Here is a 16,441-nt window from a genome sequence, read left to right as displayed (position 1 = left end):
ATTTATCCTCTCTTGATCTAAATATATTTAAAATTAACTTATTTAATCATCTATTCATTTAAATTAGTCCAAAGCACAATTTGAAACACAATTACACTTTTGCCCCACATATTTTACATTTTTCACAATTTAGTCTTATTACACAAAATCGCAAATTCATAAAATTCAAGATATCCCATGCTATCCAAATTACCATTATGCCCCTAGCAGCCCATAATTTTCATTTATTTCACAATTTAACCTCTAGCTTTACACATTTATCAATTGAATCCCTATTTTGCATTTTCACTAAAAATCACTTAACAAAACTTGTTTAACTATCAACAACTATTAAAAATATATCTTCAAACATCAAAACTCTTACATATTCATCAATGGTATCATTCAAAATCTTTAACAGTTTTGCAAAATAGTCTCTGGGCTAGCTAGTACTAGATGTAACGATCACAAAAACATAGAAATCACTAAAAACGGGACAAAACACATACCTAATTGCTTGAATTTAAATTAGCCAAATGAAGAACCCTAGTTTCTTCTTGTTCTTCTTTAATTTGGTTTTATTTTATTTATTATAAGTTATTTACCAATTTACACATATACCCTTAACGATAAACCATTTAAAACATCTATTAAATGTCTAATATTGTCCACTTACACTAAGGATGGTCTAATTTCAATATAAGAACCTTAAGATTAAGGTTCTATAAATATTTGACACCTTTAGCTATTAGAATCCAAGTTTTGCAGTTTACGCGATTAAGTCCTTTTTCTCAAATTGACCATTTAAACGATAAAATTACTGCACGAAATTTTCAAAAAATCATTCAATCATGCTTTAAATATTAAAATAACAATAAAATAAATATGTCGACCTCAGGTTTGTGGTCCCAAAACCACTGTTTCGATTTGACTAAAAACGGGCTGTTACAAGCGATCCTTTCAATGACCTTGTAAGCCTTATTTATAAGACTTAGACAAAATTGCACCATTCGCAGAAGTATCTACCATCAACCTTGTGTGTGCGTTAAGACCATTATAAAATGTCTTTAGTTAGAGGCAGTGTGGAATCCCATGATGATGGCACTTATGAAGTAATTTTATGAATCTCTCCCATGCCTCGTACAAATATTCGTTATCCAATTGTTAGAAAGTGGTTATCTCATTCCGCAACTTAGAGTTTCTGTTAGGTGGGAATTGGGAAATGCTTAACCAAAAATATTTCTACTAATTATTTCCATGTAGATATTGAACTTGGTGACAACGAATAGAGCCATACTCATACTCAATCTTGCAGCAAGTATAGAAACAATTTCGACCTCAATGCTTCTTTAGTCTCATTGGCTATCTTAAAAAAAAAATCACTCACTTCCATGAATAATCGAAGGTGAAGATGTGGATCTTCTATAGGCATTCCACTAAATTGGCCCACCGTTTGGAGCATTTGAAACATCATTGGTTACAATTCAAATTGGGGTGCCTCAATCTCCGGTCTCCTAAGTCACAGATTTAATTCAATGAAGATGGCACAACGTACTGTCTTATGGCAAGATCCCTATCATCAGCAATAAGGGTTGGATTATGCACATGATTGGCTCTATTTTCTTATCCATCATTTTGATTTCCAAGGTCTATCTCAGCTTGTCTTTGAGCTGATCTTTCGCGTCTTCTTTATCTAAATGTCCGTTCGATCTTAGTGTCTACAAGTAATTAATTGATAATTTTATTTATGCTCAAAAACACCTGAAAATAAATCACAAAATATAAAGAATAAATAATAAATTAGTAAGGTTAGAATTTAGATAAAAATGAAATAAAAACCAAATGGAAAAGAAGGATTTCATAAAAATGATTAAGGTAACAGTCCCCGACAACGGCTCTAAAAACTTGTAAAGCTCGGCTTGTGCAAGTGTACACATTCGTTATCAAGTAATAAATAAGTAAAAGAGTTATCGTCTCCACAGGGACTGTGTATGTTAATCAATATATTGCAAAATTTAAGTTAACAAATTGATGATAAAAACTAATATTGATCCCTAATGCAATTTAAACTAAATGCAAAGTATGAAATGAAATGTACAAATAAATTTAGCAAAAATACAAAGTTCAACAATCAATATCATGAATAGGCTAGGATAATTACAAAATTCAACTTAGCTTATTTTTATCATGCTTAAGAATGTTTGGAAATTATTCTATGGCAACTTGATCTTTAATGAGTTTGGAAACCAATTTAAATCCGTTCGGAATCTTTTACTTAGTAAAACATGCATTTTACTGATCATATTAAACTAAAGGTTTCTTAGGATTCATGTGAAGTAACATGGATGGGTTAGGTTTGAAATAGGTTAATCACATAAACCTAAAAATTATGCAAGATAGTAGTGCTCGTTAAAGTTATTATGAACCTTTAATTTAGTCGGGTTAGGATCTAAATTAAGCATGCACATCTCAATTATTGTGTCCAATAGTTGTTGTTTGGTTAGGATTGCCCAACTAATTCTAATGCATCCAATCACGTATGAATGAAATATATACTTGAGTTTAATTGAAAACATGATCGAATGAGGCACAAACACTATAGACATGATTTAAACAAACTTCATTAAATAAATGCAATCATTCTAGCTAAACAGAGTTAAGCTACCATTGTTGCTGACAAGATAATATAGCATATTGAAAACATGATTAAAATTAAAATAACAAAGTAAAGGAAGAATAAACTCTGTCGAATCAGTAGTCTCGTGAACTCTAATTGAAGATATTTTCCTTTGATCCTTATGTTGCTCCTTTGCTAATGGCTCCTCAAGGTGGTCAGCCAAGAGATAATCTTATCAAGGTTTTTGGCTAAGAAAGGAAATATAGGATGCTATGTGAGGAAATGAGAGAATGAATGATGATTGAGAGATGAGAAGAATGAGGGATGATTGAAATGAGGAATGAGTAAGGGTATTTATAATTGAAGTAGATGATAGAGTTTACTAAAAATAGGGATTGAAATCCCTCCATTTTCTCCATTTCCTGGCCGACCATATTTTGTGAAAGAAGGTGGATGATGGTTCCTTTATTTAAACATAGAATCATGCCAAATTTAGGCTTTGGTTCGATGGTTTCAAGGGAAATCTTTGTGTGTTAATTTCCAATGATTCTCCAAATGTAGAGACCTTCAGTAAATATCCCAAAATAGATTATTTCGGTGGCCAACATGCTTGTGTCAAATTTGGACTTAACTTCCCCTTGTTGGATTGTCCTGTGACCCATTAAATAATCAGACTTGTCCACCATGTAGCATCATTTTAACTGGATCAAAATAATGTATTGTTGATCCATTTAGCATGGTTTTACCGTCCAACATAGGAAATAAACAGCTCATGTTCATGCAACTTTACAATAAACTCTTTATTAAATCAACTTCATGGTCCCACTGCACAATTAAATATAACACATTAATTAATAACATGAAATAATTTAATTTAAGCACAAAATTCATATAATAAAGCATAAATTTGCATATTTTATAAATTCATGTTCATTATCAATGTTTAAGAAAAATTCACTAAATTAATTTAACAAATACTCGAAATTAGTATTATTTTTAATTAAAAGGTTGTAAAAGCTACTAGAAAAAACCTATATAAATTAGAGTTTACAACAAGCAATTACAAAGGCAAGCAAAAGCTTACTTGAGCTTTGTGGTTGAAGTTAGTTGCTAAGGTGAGTGATCTTGTGTGCTATAACTAATTCACAAAACAGTGAGTTAAAGGTGGCTTAGGTGATCAAATCATCTGATCTAATTCCTAAAAGTATATTTTCTTACTTGAGTTCTAATTATTTGATAAACAAAATTATATGTGTCGTGAAAGGCTAAGTGTGTGATGTGAGAATATATGTTGAATAAGTAACTGCATATGCATTGTGGATAGTTGGATTTATGCATACACCTCTGGTATGAAAGTGAGTTTGTCTCAATAAGAAATATGTTAGCACTTGTAGTTCATCATATATATGAAATTGATAAGTGATATGAATATGATAAGTGTGAGTGTGAAAGTGAATGTGCATAAACTAGAAAATTAATGTACGAAATGGATATATCGACCTTGTGAACCTTTGAAAATGTTGGATGTAGTTAACATGTCATAGGATTTGAGTACTCATTTATATGTTTTGTTATTGGAAAATGTGGAGGGATAAGAGAATGTAGAGCATTGCTCCGTTCATGGGACATGTTGGTGTGTTGGAGAGTGTATGCTTCATGCCAAACTTACTTGGGAGACATGTAGACTCTATTGAGTCAAGGTGTGATGGAGACTCGTATATCCAATGAGAGCCTTAATATGCATTTTTATACTCACAAGTTGCCAATGTATCATTATGATATGGTATTTGATGATGCTATGTGATAAGTGTATTTAACATACTTGTTTTTAAGTCTTGTGTTTGTGGCTTATTGTAGTATCTTGAATACTCATTGGGATTCGTTAAGCTCACACTATTTTGTGACTATCTTTTCAAAGACATAACTTGTGTGGTGTGTTGAAGTGAATAACTAGGGGATCCAAGGGTAAAGGATACTTAATTGTGCGTATGAGTTGGTTTTTGGTTAATAAGGGATAGCAATGTGGGTTTATATTTAGGGTTAGACTTTACTTTTGTTTTGGACTTGTAAATGGACTTTCTATGAACTATTTAAGGATTTTTATAACTGATCTTTGGATGTTTATATTGCTTGAATGATTGCATAATGTATGCTAGAGGAATGCTTAGTTAATTATTGAGTAGCATGCATGTGATTTATTGATTTGTGGTTAAAATGGTTTGAATGATGTGTTGAAGGCTTGGACGGATGCAAAATGACCAAATGGCAAGGTATGTACCTTTATTGCACATTAAATTACCTTATATGCGAATTTGGTAAGTTTTATAATTTGATTTAAGACTTTAGAAAAGAATGACACATAGGTAATTGATTTGGATGCCAAAGTATGTTAATGTATGATCTTAGTATGTGTATATATATGCTATATGACATGTTCGAATAGGGAAAATAACATGAAATCATAAAATAGTATGTGTATGTAACACCCCACACTCGGCCTAGACGTTATGGCCGAATCTACGATGTCATATTGAAGTATGTTTTGGAACCCATCGTTCTGTTTGAAAAGTCTATACTATACTAAAACCCTCGTACGGATCTTTTACAAAACTTTTAAGTATCTTGATCATTGTTAAAAACCCAAGTAGGTTTAGCAAAATTTCAATCATTTAAGATTGTTATTACACTTTAAAAATAATGTTTTTTGCAGGAGCTTTTGAAATATGTTGTAAGAGCGTAATGTTTTGAAAACATTTACCTTTTTGAAAATCCACGACTTACTACTAGCATATATAAATCAAAATAAGAAAACCCCAAATTAAATTAAAAATTTAAGGAGGCCTTATTACATAACAATACCCAAATTAAATAGCTTAAAGATTAAAAGTTTAAAACAGTAGCAAAAGCAGTTGTGTGGCCTCCATTGAGTCCCTCGCAGTACTGACCCGCCTAAAGATTACCTATACAGGAAAGCAGAAGGGTGAGTTTATCAAAAACTCAGTGTGTAATCCCGTTACAATAATCAGTCAAACTGTAGGCAAATATAGTTTGGGCCTAAGACCGTTTGATGTGATCCGATGTCGATTAGGGTCGTAGCCCATTACTGAGATCGAGATCGATGTGGGCCTTAGCCCAACACAATAATAGTAACAGTAATGCAATCAGAAATCCTACCCATCAATCCTCTACACTCCACTCCGTCCAACCCTACACTCCATGTGGGGATAAAATCAACCCACCCATCCCTACACTCCAAAATATAGCACCGGTTGCGGAACTAAACAGTGATTGCAGCAGAACTGCCAGTATATTACACTTCCTCCAAATATATCAAACCCACCCCATGCAACATATCATGTCATAATATCATACGTGTATGCAAGAATGTCATGCTCGAATACAGTCAAACATATCATAGGGGTATATCAGTCATTTTACCTCGTAGGGTTATAATAGTCATTTCATCAGTATGGGGTCTAAGTGTACTTACCAACCCAACAGTAGGTCTACAGTCGTCTAGGGAGACCCGTGTCACCTTGACAATCAAACAGTGATAATGGGCCCAAAACCCATAATGAGGCCCATGTGGGCCAACACTCCCGTGTAGCCCATAAAGCCTAAAAATAGCCTTGGCCGTGTGGACTACATAACCTGGCCCAATAATCTCCACACGTCCGTGTAGTTTATTCGTGTGGGGCCCACATGGCCTATTTCGGCCCAACATGGCCCAAAACGGTCTAAGCCCATGAAATCGCTCATGGTGGCCTCTACAATCGAACAACCATGTTTTGTACTTTCGATTCCCTGCACGTGCAAGTGCACGCTCGAGGAGCGACACTAATCATGCTTACCGACTTTTGTCGATTTATGATTGTAGCAGTGTGATTACACACCTTTTAGGATTCTAGATACGCAACCCCTCCTGAGATGAACTGCACCTAAAACAATTGACCATTCAATGTTAGATATGCTTGAACCTAAACCAAAAACAATTGATTCACAGTAGTGTTATTTACCTTACTGCTCTAAACGGACGTAGTCTACAACTCCGAAGATAAACCCCGCTCGTTACGATTAGTAGCGACCAAACACCATTTGATAGGATCAGATATTAGGAACTTAAGAAAAAGAAAACATAAATACAAACCAACAACTTCCAACCGATTGAGGCAAAGACTTCCACCCTTACCAAAAGACTTACCACTCTAATTCATGTAGGACAGAACCAATCAGCATAAGAAAAGGAAATCGGCAGAAGATGGAGAATTGATCTAAAATAGTAAATAGGGAGGTAGCGATTACAAGAAGAAAAAGAAAGGAAACGGTGCTCAGATAAGTAAAAGCCGAAAGGAGAACAAATAAGGCAGAGGCTTACCTGACAATATTTGGCCAAAGGATGAATGATTGAATGAGGGGGAAAGATATAGTATGCGGCCAAAATACAAAGTGAAAAGAGGTCAGAATCAAGGGGGTGGAGGAAGAGAAGAAGAATCAATGAATACTTGCCAAATCGAAACAAAGAAAATGGAAAGGAGTTGGTGAGGTATTCGGCCAAATGGAAAAAGAAAAGAAAAGTAGAATGAAAGAAAATAATAGACTCCAAGATACTAACTCGAATAAGCCAAAGGAAGGAATATGGCCAAATTCTTTAGCACTAAACGACTTCCAAAGAGAAGAGTCCTTAATATCTAAAAATAGCTACCGAAAAGAAGTGCAAAAACCTACCAAAACCGAAACCAAAAGATGCCTACAACCCCCCATTCGGCCCCAACTCTCCCTCTACTTCACATTCCTTTGATTTTCTTCTAAAATCTTTCCACAAAGTCCTCCAACTGATCACTATCCGAATCCCCCTTTTTCTTCCTACAATTCCTCCATGCCGTCCACTCCCTCTCAACCACTCAATTCAAAGTCCATTCAAACACCTCAATTTCAGTCCACCTCAAAAAATTCCACGACACTTACAGTAAAATAATATGCTCCTTTTCCAATGCCACGGCTCGAACCTCAGACCCCAAACAACACTCCACACCCCTTTACCCCTAGACTAGAAGGTATTTTATGTCATTCTTTCCCCACAATAATTTAAAAGACTACTAACTAAAGGCAAGGGTTTATTCTAAAAAAAAAAACAAAGTTTTTGCAAATGCCCAGACTTGAACCCAAGACTTCCTAGGGACTTCCCAGGACAGTTAATCATTGAAGCAGACATGCAATTGCGTTACACAACTTACAAAAAATAAATACCTATATTTTGGGGTGTTACAACTCTACCTCCCTAAAAGAAAATTTTGGCCTCGAAATTTACCTGGTCAAAACATATAAGGGTATTGTTGTCGCATCGCCTCCTCGGGTTCCCAAGTGGCTTCCTCTGAGCTGTGATTTTGCCAAAGTACCTTAACCAGTGGAATAGACTTCCTCTTTAACACTTTTACATCATGCTTTAGAATTTGAACCGGTTCCTCCTCAAAAGTTAGATCCAGCTTAACCTAAAATTCCTCAGTTGAGATAATATGCTGTGGGATCAGAGCAATAACATCTTAGCATGGATACATGGAACACATCGTGAGTCCAATCCAACTCTGGAGGTAACTCAAGTTGATAGGCAACCGATCCCACACACTTCAATATGCGGTAAGGCCCAATGAACCTAGGGCTTAGCTTGCCCTTCCGTCCAAACCTCAGTACTTTCTTCCATGGAGAGACTTTAAGAAAAACTAAGTTCCCCACAAAATACTCAATCTCCTTACGCATCAGATCCGCATATGAATTTTGTCTATCAGATGCCACCTTTAGTCGATCCTGAATCAATCTAACTTTATCTTTGGTATCAGAAATCAATTCAAGGCCTAGAACACGCCGCTCGCCCAACTTAGTCCAACACGAAGGAGTATGACACCTACGATCATAGAGTACCTCGTAAGGTGCCATCTGTATGTTAGACTGATAACAATTGTTATACATAAACTCAACCAACGACAAGTAATCCTCCCAACTACCTCAGAAATCTATTACACAACTCCTTAACATGCCCTCCAGTATCTGATTCACCCTCTCTGACTATCCATATGTCTGAGGATGGAACGCAGTACTGAAGTTTAACCTCATACCTAGTGCTTCATGCAGTTTCTTCTAAAACCAAGGTGTGAAGTGATGATCCTTATATGATTTTATGGAAACCGGTTTAGCCAGTTTCTACAGCGAGTAATCAGTACGAACCGGTATGAAATGGGCAGACTTGGTCAATCGATCCGCGATGACCCATATTGAATCTTTCTTAGTAGGCGTTAAGGGCAGTCCACTAACGAAGTCCATAGTCACTCTCTCCCACTTCCACAACAATCTTAATGGGCTGAAGTAACCCTGAAAGTAACTGGTGTTTAGCCTTAACCTGCTGACAAGTAAGGCATTTACCCACGAAGTCGATAACTTCACGTTTAAGACCTGGTCACTAATATAACTCATGAAGGTTTTGTTACATCTTATTCTAGCCAGGATGTATAGCATAAGGACTACTATGTGCCTCTTGTAGTATCGACTGCCTCAGATCAGTATCCTTCTGTATACAGACTCTCCCATGGAAGTAAAGTACGCCTTTGCTATTCAATCCAAATTCTGAAGTTTCCCCACTCTCTATCTATCAAAAATGAGGACCAAAAGACTCATCCTCCCACTATTTACCCTTAATCTATTTAATCCACGTCGGTTTAACCTGAAGTTCGGCCAACAGGCTACAATCATTGAATAAGCTGAGACAAGCAAACATCACGTTCAGATCAGTCACAGCCCTACGACTCAGTGCGTCGGCTACCACATTAGGTTTACCCGGATGGTATTCAATTGGACAGTCATAATCCTTAAGCAGCTCAATCCATCTATGCGGCCTAAGGTTTAGCTGCTTCTGAGTGAGGAGATACTTGAGGCTCTTGTGATTCGTGTAAATGATACACTTCTAGCCGTACAAGTAATGCCTCTAAATTTTCAGTGCGAACACCATCGCGGCTAAATTTAAGTCATGTGTCGGATAGTTCACCTTATGTGTCTTAAGCTGACGAGACGCATAAGCCACCACTTTACCTTCTTGCATCAACACACAAAGCAAACCAACGTGTGATGCATCACTGTAGGCAGTAAACTCTTTCCTAGAATCTGGCCGAATTAAGACACGGGCCTCCGTCAAAACCTTCTTCAGCCTATCAAAACTTTCCTGCTGCGCATTAGTCCAGTTAAATGGTACCAATTTACGCAACAACTTAGTCAGAGGTGCAGCAATTAACGAGAACCTCCTCCATAAAATGTCTATAATACCCTGCCAGACCCAGAAAACTTCGAATATCAGATACCAAATTAGGCTGTTTCCAATCCAAAACAGCTTCAATTTTCTGAGGATCAACCGTAATCCCCTCAGCAGATACCATAGGGCCCAGAAATGTTACCTCTCATAACCAGAACTTGCATTTACTAAACTTAGCATACAGTTGCTTCCTCCTTAGAATCTGCAGAACAACTTAGAGATATGCATCGTGATCATCTTCAGTTCTCGAATACACCAGAATGTTATGTATAAACACCATTACGAACTGATCCAGATAAGGCTGGAACACTCGGTTCAACAGATCCATAAAAGCCGCTGGGGCATTTTTCAATCCAAATAGCATCACTAGGAACTTGTAATGAACATAATGAGTCCTAAATGCTGTCTTGTAAACATCAGCCTCTTTGACTCTCAGTTGATGATACCCCAATCGGAGATCAATATTAATGAAAACTGAAGCTCCTCAAAAATGGTCGAATAGATCGTCTATCCTCAGTAGCCGATAGTCAATGCACATTCGTATGGATCCATCCTTCTTTTTCACAAATAAGAATAGTACTCCCCACGGAGACACACTAGGGCTGATAAACCCTCAATCCAGTAATTCTTGAATTTGAGCTTTAAGCTCCACAAGCTCCTTCGGTGCCATTCGATAAGGGGCGATAGAGACCGAAGCTGTGCTAGGCAGGAGCTCAATCCCAAACTCAACTTTAGGGTTTGGAGGTAACCCATGTAGCTCATCGAGAAAATATCCAGAAATTCCCTAACCGTTTTGATCTTTCTAACTGAAGAAACCTCAGAATCTATAACATCAATATAGGCTAGATACGCCTCACAACCTTTACGAACTAGTTTCTCGGCCCTCAGTGCAGAAATCACATTTGACAGATAATTTTGACGCTCCCCAATCACAGCTACCTCATCAACCTTTGCAGTTTTTAGAACCTCTCATTTTGTAGCACAATCCAAATTCACCTGATGCTTAACCAGCCAGTCCATGCCCAATATTAAGCCGAATTCTCTTCCATTAAATCTGCTAAAAAGATCATTCCTTGGACCTCCAAAGGTACATTCTTAAACAGTTTATTCACTCTCACCGACTGCCCTAATAGTCTCAACATAATAACCTCATTCATAGTGTTTTCAACCGTTATACCCAAAGTCTCAGACACAGTGTAAGCTATATAAGAATGCGTAGACCCAACATCAATCAATGCAGTATGAGGTACATTATGGATAAAGAACGTACCCGTAATAACATCTGAGGCGTCTTTGTCCTCTCGACGATGTGCAGCATAAACCACTGCCAGCTGCTTCGCTTTAGTATGACCAGTACCTTTGTCCGGTGCTCCACGACCACTGCCTATACCATTTCCACTCCTGACTTGACCACGACTTCTTGGTTGTTGCTGAACACCTCTCGACGGCTGAACAATACCCATACCAATAGCTTGCATCTGATCAGGCCTCTATGGACAATCTCTGATACGTTGCTCCATAGATCCGCACCTCAAACATGCCCCTAACCTTTTCTAGCACTCGCCCTGATGGCGTCTCCCACAATCAACACAAAGGTACGGTCTAGTAGCAGCAATAGAAGCCCCAACTCTAGTCGGCCCATCAAATCTGGCCTTCTTCTTAAGTCTCACAACTAAACTTGAGGGCTCCCAAACCCTCTTGTTCCCTCCCTTGTCCTTCTCACGATCCTGGCACTCACCGCGCTTCACATCCTCGGTAATCTTTGCCTTTTCCACTAACACAGTAAAATCTCGCTCCCTCTGTAGAGCTATCAGAACTCGTAGATTACCTCTGAGGCCGTCCTCAAAACAAACACAACGCTCATACTCAGTTGCCACCATCCCACGTGTATAGCGGCTAAGTCACAAAAACTTATACTCATATTCAGCCACTGATTAATCCCATTGAGTCAAATTCAGAAACACTCTCCTCTGGGCATCCACATAACTAGCGCCCATATATTTCCCATGGAATGTAATTTTGAAAAATTCCCATGTCAACCGGTCAGGCTGAGTACCCTCTCCCACTTTAAGCCACCACTGATAGGCTTTATCTCGTAGCAATGACACTGCACCTTTTAATTTTTGCTCTGGGGTGCAGTTGAGGTCATCCATGATCCTTTCTGTGGCATCAATCCAATATTCAGCCATATTAGGGGCAACTCCAGCGATACCTCTAAAGATCTCAGCCCCATTAGACCTGAGTCATTCCGCAACCGACCCACGGCCCACAGTACCAGTATTAGGCCCAGCGACCCTTTCCAAAAATCACAAGATAGCTTGGGACAGTGCATCATCCTTAGCTGCACGATCGTGTGACCAAGTCTCAGTCACAGGTGAAGCCGATACCTCTCTAGCTTCATTGTTAGGCATATGGCCTGATGCCGATGACCCAGCCCGAGCACTACCACGGCTTCTGCCACGGCCTCTTGTATCCCTTCCACGAGTACCTCTGGTGCTCATATCGATTTGCGTATTATCTAAATTATAAATCTTATGTATCAGTTTATAGTTCCAGTGTTTATTACAGGATATGTTATGGAAAATATTATCAATAATTCAGAGTTTTGTTTCGCAAATCGCAATCTTACTACAGTTTTAGGTTACCCTAAACAAATTATTTCAGTATAGTCTATTGCCTACAGTAATATCAACATTTCAATTTAGGCAGATAGTAATTTCAGAGAACTTACAGAATCAGTACCGGAGACTCGATGTACCACACCTTCAGTAAAACATTTCCAACTATTTCAAATTATTTAAAATAGTTTTTTTTCGAAATTTTAAGTTTAAAAAGAAACCCAAATCCATAGCTGAGTTTTGCAACCTGGCTCTGATATAACTAAATGTAACACCCCACACCTAGCCTAGACGTTATGACTGAATCTGCGATGTCACATTGAAGTGTGTTTGGGAACCCATCGTTCTGTTTGAAAAGTCTGTACTATATTAAAATCCTAGTAGTGATCTTTTACAAAACTTTTAAGTATCTTGATCGTTGTTAAAAACCCAAGTAGGTTTAGCAAAAGTTCAATCGTTTAAGATTGTTATTACACTTTAAAAACAATGTTTGTTATGGGAGCTTTTGAAACAATGTTTGTTATGGGAGCTTTTGAAACAATGTTTTGAAAACATTTACCTTTTTGAAAATCCACGACCTACTACTAGCAGATATAAATCAAAATAAGAAAACCCCAAATTAAAGTTTTAAGAGGCCTTATTACATAAGAATACTCAAATTAAATAGCTTTAAGATTAAAAGTTTAAAACAGTAGCAAAAGCAGTTGTGTGGCCTCCATCGGGTCCCTCGCAGCACTGACTCGCCTAAGGATTACCTACACAGGAAAGCAGAAGGGTGAGTTTATGAAAAACTCAGTGTGTAATCCCTTTACAAAAATCAGTCAAATCGTAGGCAAATACAGTTTGGGCTTAAGCTCGTTTTAGTGATAGTCCAGTATCAGTAAGGGCCGTAGCCCATTACAGTATCAGTATCAGTGTGGGCCTTAGCCCAATATAGTAACAGTAACAGTAATGCAATAAAAAATCCTACCATCCATCTTCTACACTCCACTCCATCTAGCCCTACACTCCATGTGGGGATAAAATCAACCTACCTATCCCTACCCTCCAAAATATAGCACTGGTTGCGGCACTAAATAGTGATTGCAGTAGAGCTTCCAGTACAGTACACTTCCTCCAAATATATCAAACCCACCCCATGCAACATGTCATGCTCGAATATACGTGTATGCAAGAACGTCATGCTCAAATACAGTCAAACATATCATAGGGGTATATCAGTCATTTTACCTCTTAGGGGTATAACAGTCATTTCATAAACATGGGGTCTAAGTATACTTATCGACCCAATAGTAGGTCTACAGTTGTCTCGGGTGACCTGTGCAACCTTGACAGTCAAACAGTGATAATGGGCCCAAAGCCCATAATGCAGCCCATATGGGCCCACAAGCCCGTGTGGCCTATAAAGCCCAAAAATGGCCTGGCTGTGTGGACTACACAGCCTGGCCCAATAATCTCCACACATCCGTGTGGTTTACCCGTGTGGGGCCTATGAGCTCGTAGGGCCTAGACGGCCCATTTCGACCCAAAATGGCCCAAAACGGCCTAAGCCCATGAAATCGCTTATGGTGGTCTCTACGATCGAACATCTACATTTTGTACTTTCGATTCCCCACACGAGCAAGTGCATGCTCGAGTATCGACACTAGTCATGCTTTTCGACTTTTGCCGATTTATGACTATAGCAGTGTGATTACACACCTGTTAGGATTCTAGATACGCAACCCTTCTTGAGATGAACTGCACCTAAAACAAGTGACCATTCAACAACCAATGTTAGATACGCTTAAACCTAAATTAAAAATAGTAGTGTTATTTACCTTACTACTCTAAACGAACATAGTCTACAACTCCGAAGATAAACCCCGCTTGTTACGATTAGTAGCTGCCAAACACCATTTGATAGGACCGAATATTAGGAACTTAAGAAAAAGAAAACATAAATATAAACCAACAACTTCCAACCAATTGAGGCAAAGACTTCCACCCTTACCAAAAGACTTACCACTCTAATTCACTAGGACATAACCAATCAGCTTAAGAAAAGGAAATCAACAGAAGAGGGAGAATTGATCTGAAATAGTAAATAGGGAGGTAGAAATTACAAGAAGAAAAAGAAAGGAAACGGTGCTCAGATAAGTAAAAGCATAAAGGAGAACAAATAGGGCAGAGGTTTACCTAACAATATTCAGCCAAATGAGGAATGATTGAATGAGGGGGAAAGATATAGTATGATGCCAAAATACAAAGTGAAGAGAGGTCAGAATAGAGGGGTGGAAGAAGAGAAGAAGAAGAATCAATGAAGACTTGCCAAACTGAAACAAAGAAAATAGAAAGGAGTTGGTGAAGTATTCGGCCAAATAGAAAAAGTAAAGAAAAGTAGAATGAAAAAAAATAATAGACTCCAAGATACTAACCCAAATAAGCCAAAGGAAAGAATATGGCCAAATTCTCTAGCAGTAAATAGCTTCCAAAGAGAGTAGTCCCTAAAATCTAAAGACAACTACCGAAAAGAAGTGCAAAAACCTACCAAAACCAAAACCAAAAGATGCCTACAACCCCCATTCGGCCCCAACACTCCCTCCACTTTACATTCCCTTGATTTTCTCCTAAAATCTTTCCACAAAGTCTTCCAACTGATCACTATCCCAATCCCCCTTTTTCCTCCTACAATTTCTCCATGACGTCCACTCCTTCTCAACCACTCAATTCAAAGTCCATTCAAACACCTCAATTTTAGTCCACCTCAAACACTTTCATGGCACTTGCAGCAAATAAATATGATCCTTTTCCAATGCCGCAGCTCGAACCTTAGACCCCAAACAACACTCCACACCCCTCTACCCCTAGACTAGCAGGTATTTTATGTCATGCTTTCCCCACAATAATTTAAAAGACTACTAACTAAAGGCAAGGGTTTATTCTAAAAAAAAAAAACAAAGTTTTTGCAAATGCCCAGACTTGAACCCAAGACTTCCTAGGCACTTTCCAGGACACTTAACCACTAAAGCAGACATGCAATTGCGTTACACAACTTACAGAAAATAAGTACCTATATTTTGGGGCGTTACAGTATATGAGAGAGTCAAAATGTCATATGTAAGTGCTGCAATTTTTCTGTAAATTTTTGAGTTGATATCACAATTAGCCCTATAAGATATCACAATACCGGGTCGATGTTGTGACATGGAAATCGTATGGTCGTGACACAACGTTCAAAGAGTTCTGGGCATAATGTGAAACTGTTGCAAATAAGTCCTAATTTTTATGTAATAAAATTGGAGGCCTTAAACAACATGAAATGTTTTGAAAATTTACATTACTTGGTTTTATACATTGAATTTCAATATGGAAACTTCAATTTCTTAAAATGGTTTGTCTGGATATTTTTTAAAATTAATGTTTTAGTCCTTAAATGTCATTTTGAAATTAAATGAGTGTTAAATGTCATTTTGAGCTAAAATATTCACAAATGGTTTAAAATAAAATGGCCAAGACACTTGTTGGACAAAATTTACAATTTTCGCATATGATGTTAAAAATGATGATTTACCCTTTTCTATAATTTGTTGTTTTATGTTAGGCGAAGCATGATTTAGGCTTCTATTTTTAAGATTAAGTGTTTAAGCATGCTTGCTGGGTGTGATGGTTGATTTTATGGTGTGTTTCGATGACCGATAAGGAGAGTCACTTAAATGGCTAATGTGACGTTTCAAACTTGGGTCGGCCTGTTCCGCTCGGGTTTGGGTGCTACACAAGCCTCATCTCGAACTCACTTTGCATCATATTTACGAATTTATCCTTTACAGTGACTGAAGTTGATCCAAAGATTATGTCATCGACATAGTTCTTTGAATTGACAATGTGACTTCTATATTTGTTGATAAACAATGTTTTTTCCATTAATCCCTTTTAATAACCTTGACTTAGAAA

General features: G+C 37.6%; 1 non-coding gene across 1 annotated transcript; it reads left to right on the top strand.

The window, feature by feature from the left end:
• The first annotated feature begins 1,066 nt into the window (after positions 1 to 1,066).
• LOC128296249 (small nucleolar RNA R71) lies at positions 1,067 to 1,173 on the top strand. The gene has a single exon (XR_008286798.1). It is a non-coding gene; the product is annotated as a small nucleolar RNA R71 (small nucleolar RNA).
• The last annotated feature ends 15,268 nt before the right edge of the window (positions 1,174 to 16,441 follow it).

This window comes from Gossypium arboreum, chromosome 7 (assembly GCF_025698485.1).
Source record: "Gossypium arboreum isolate Shixiya-1 chromosome 7, ASM2569848v2, whole genome shotgun sequence".
Lineage (NCBI taxonomy): Eukaryota > Viridiplantae > Streptophyta > Magnoliopsida > Malvales > Malvaceae > Gossypium > Gossypium arboreum.
The sequence above is the reverse complement of the archived record's forward strand: the minus strand, read 5'-3'. Positions and strand labels throughout refer to the sequence as shown.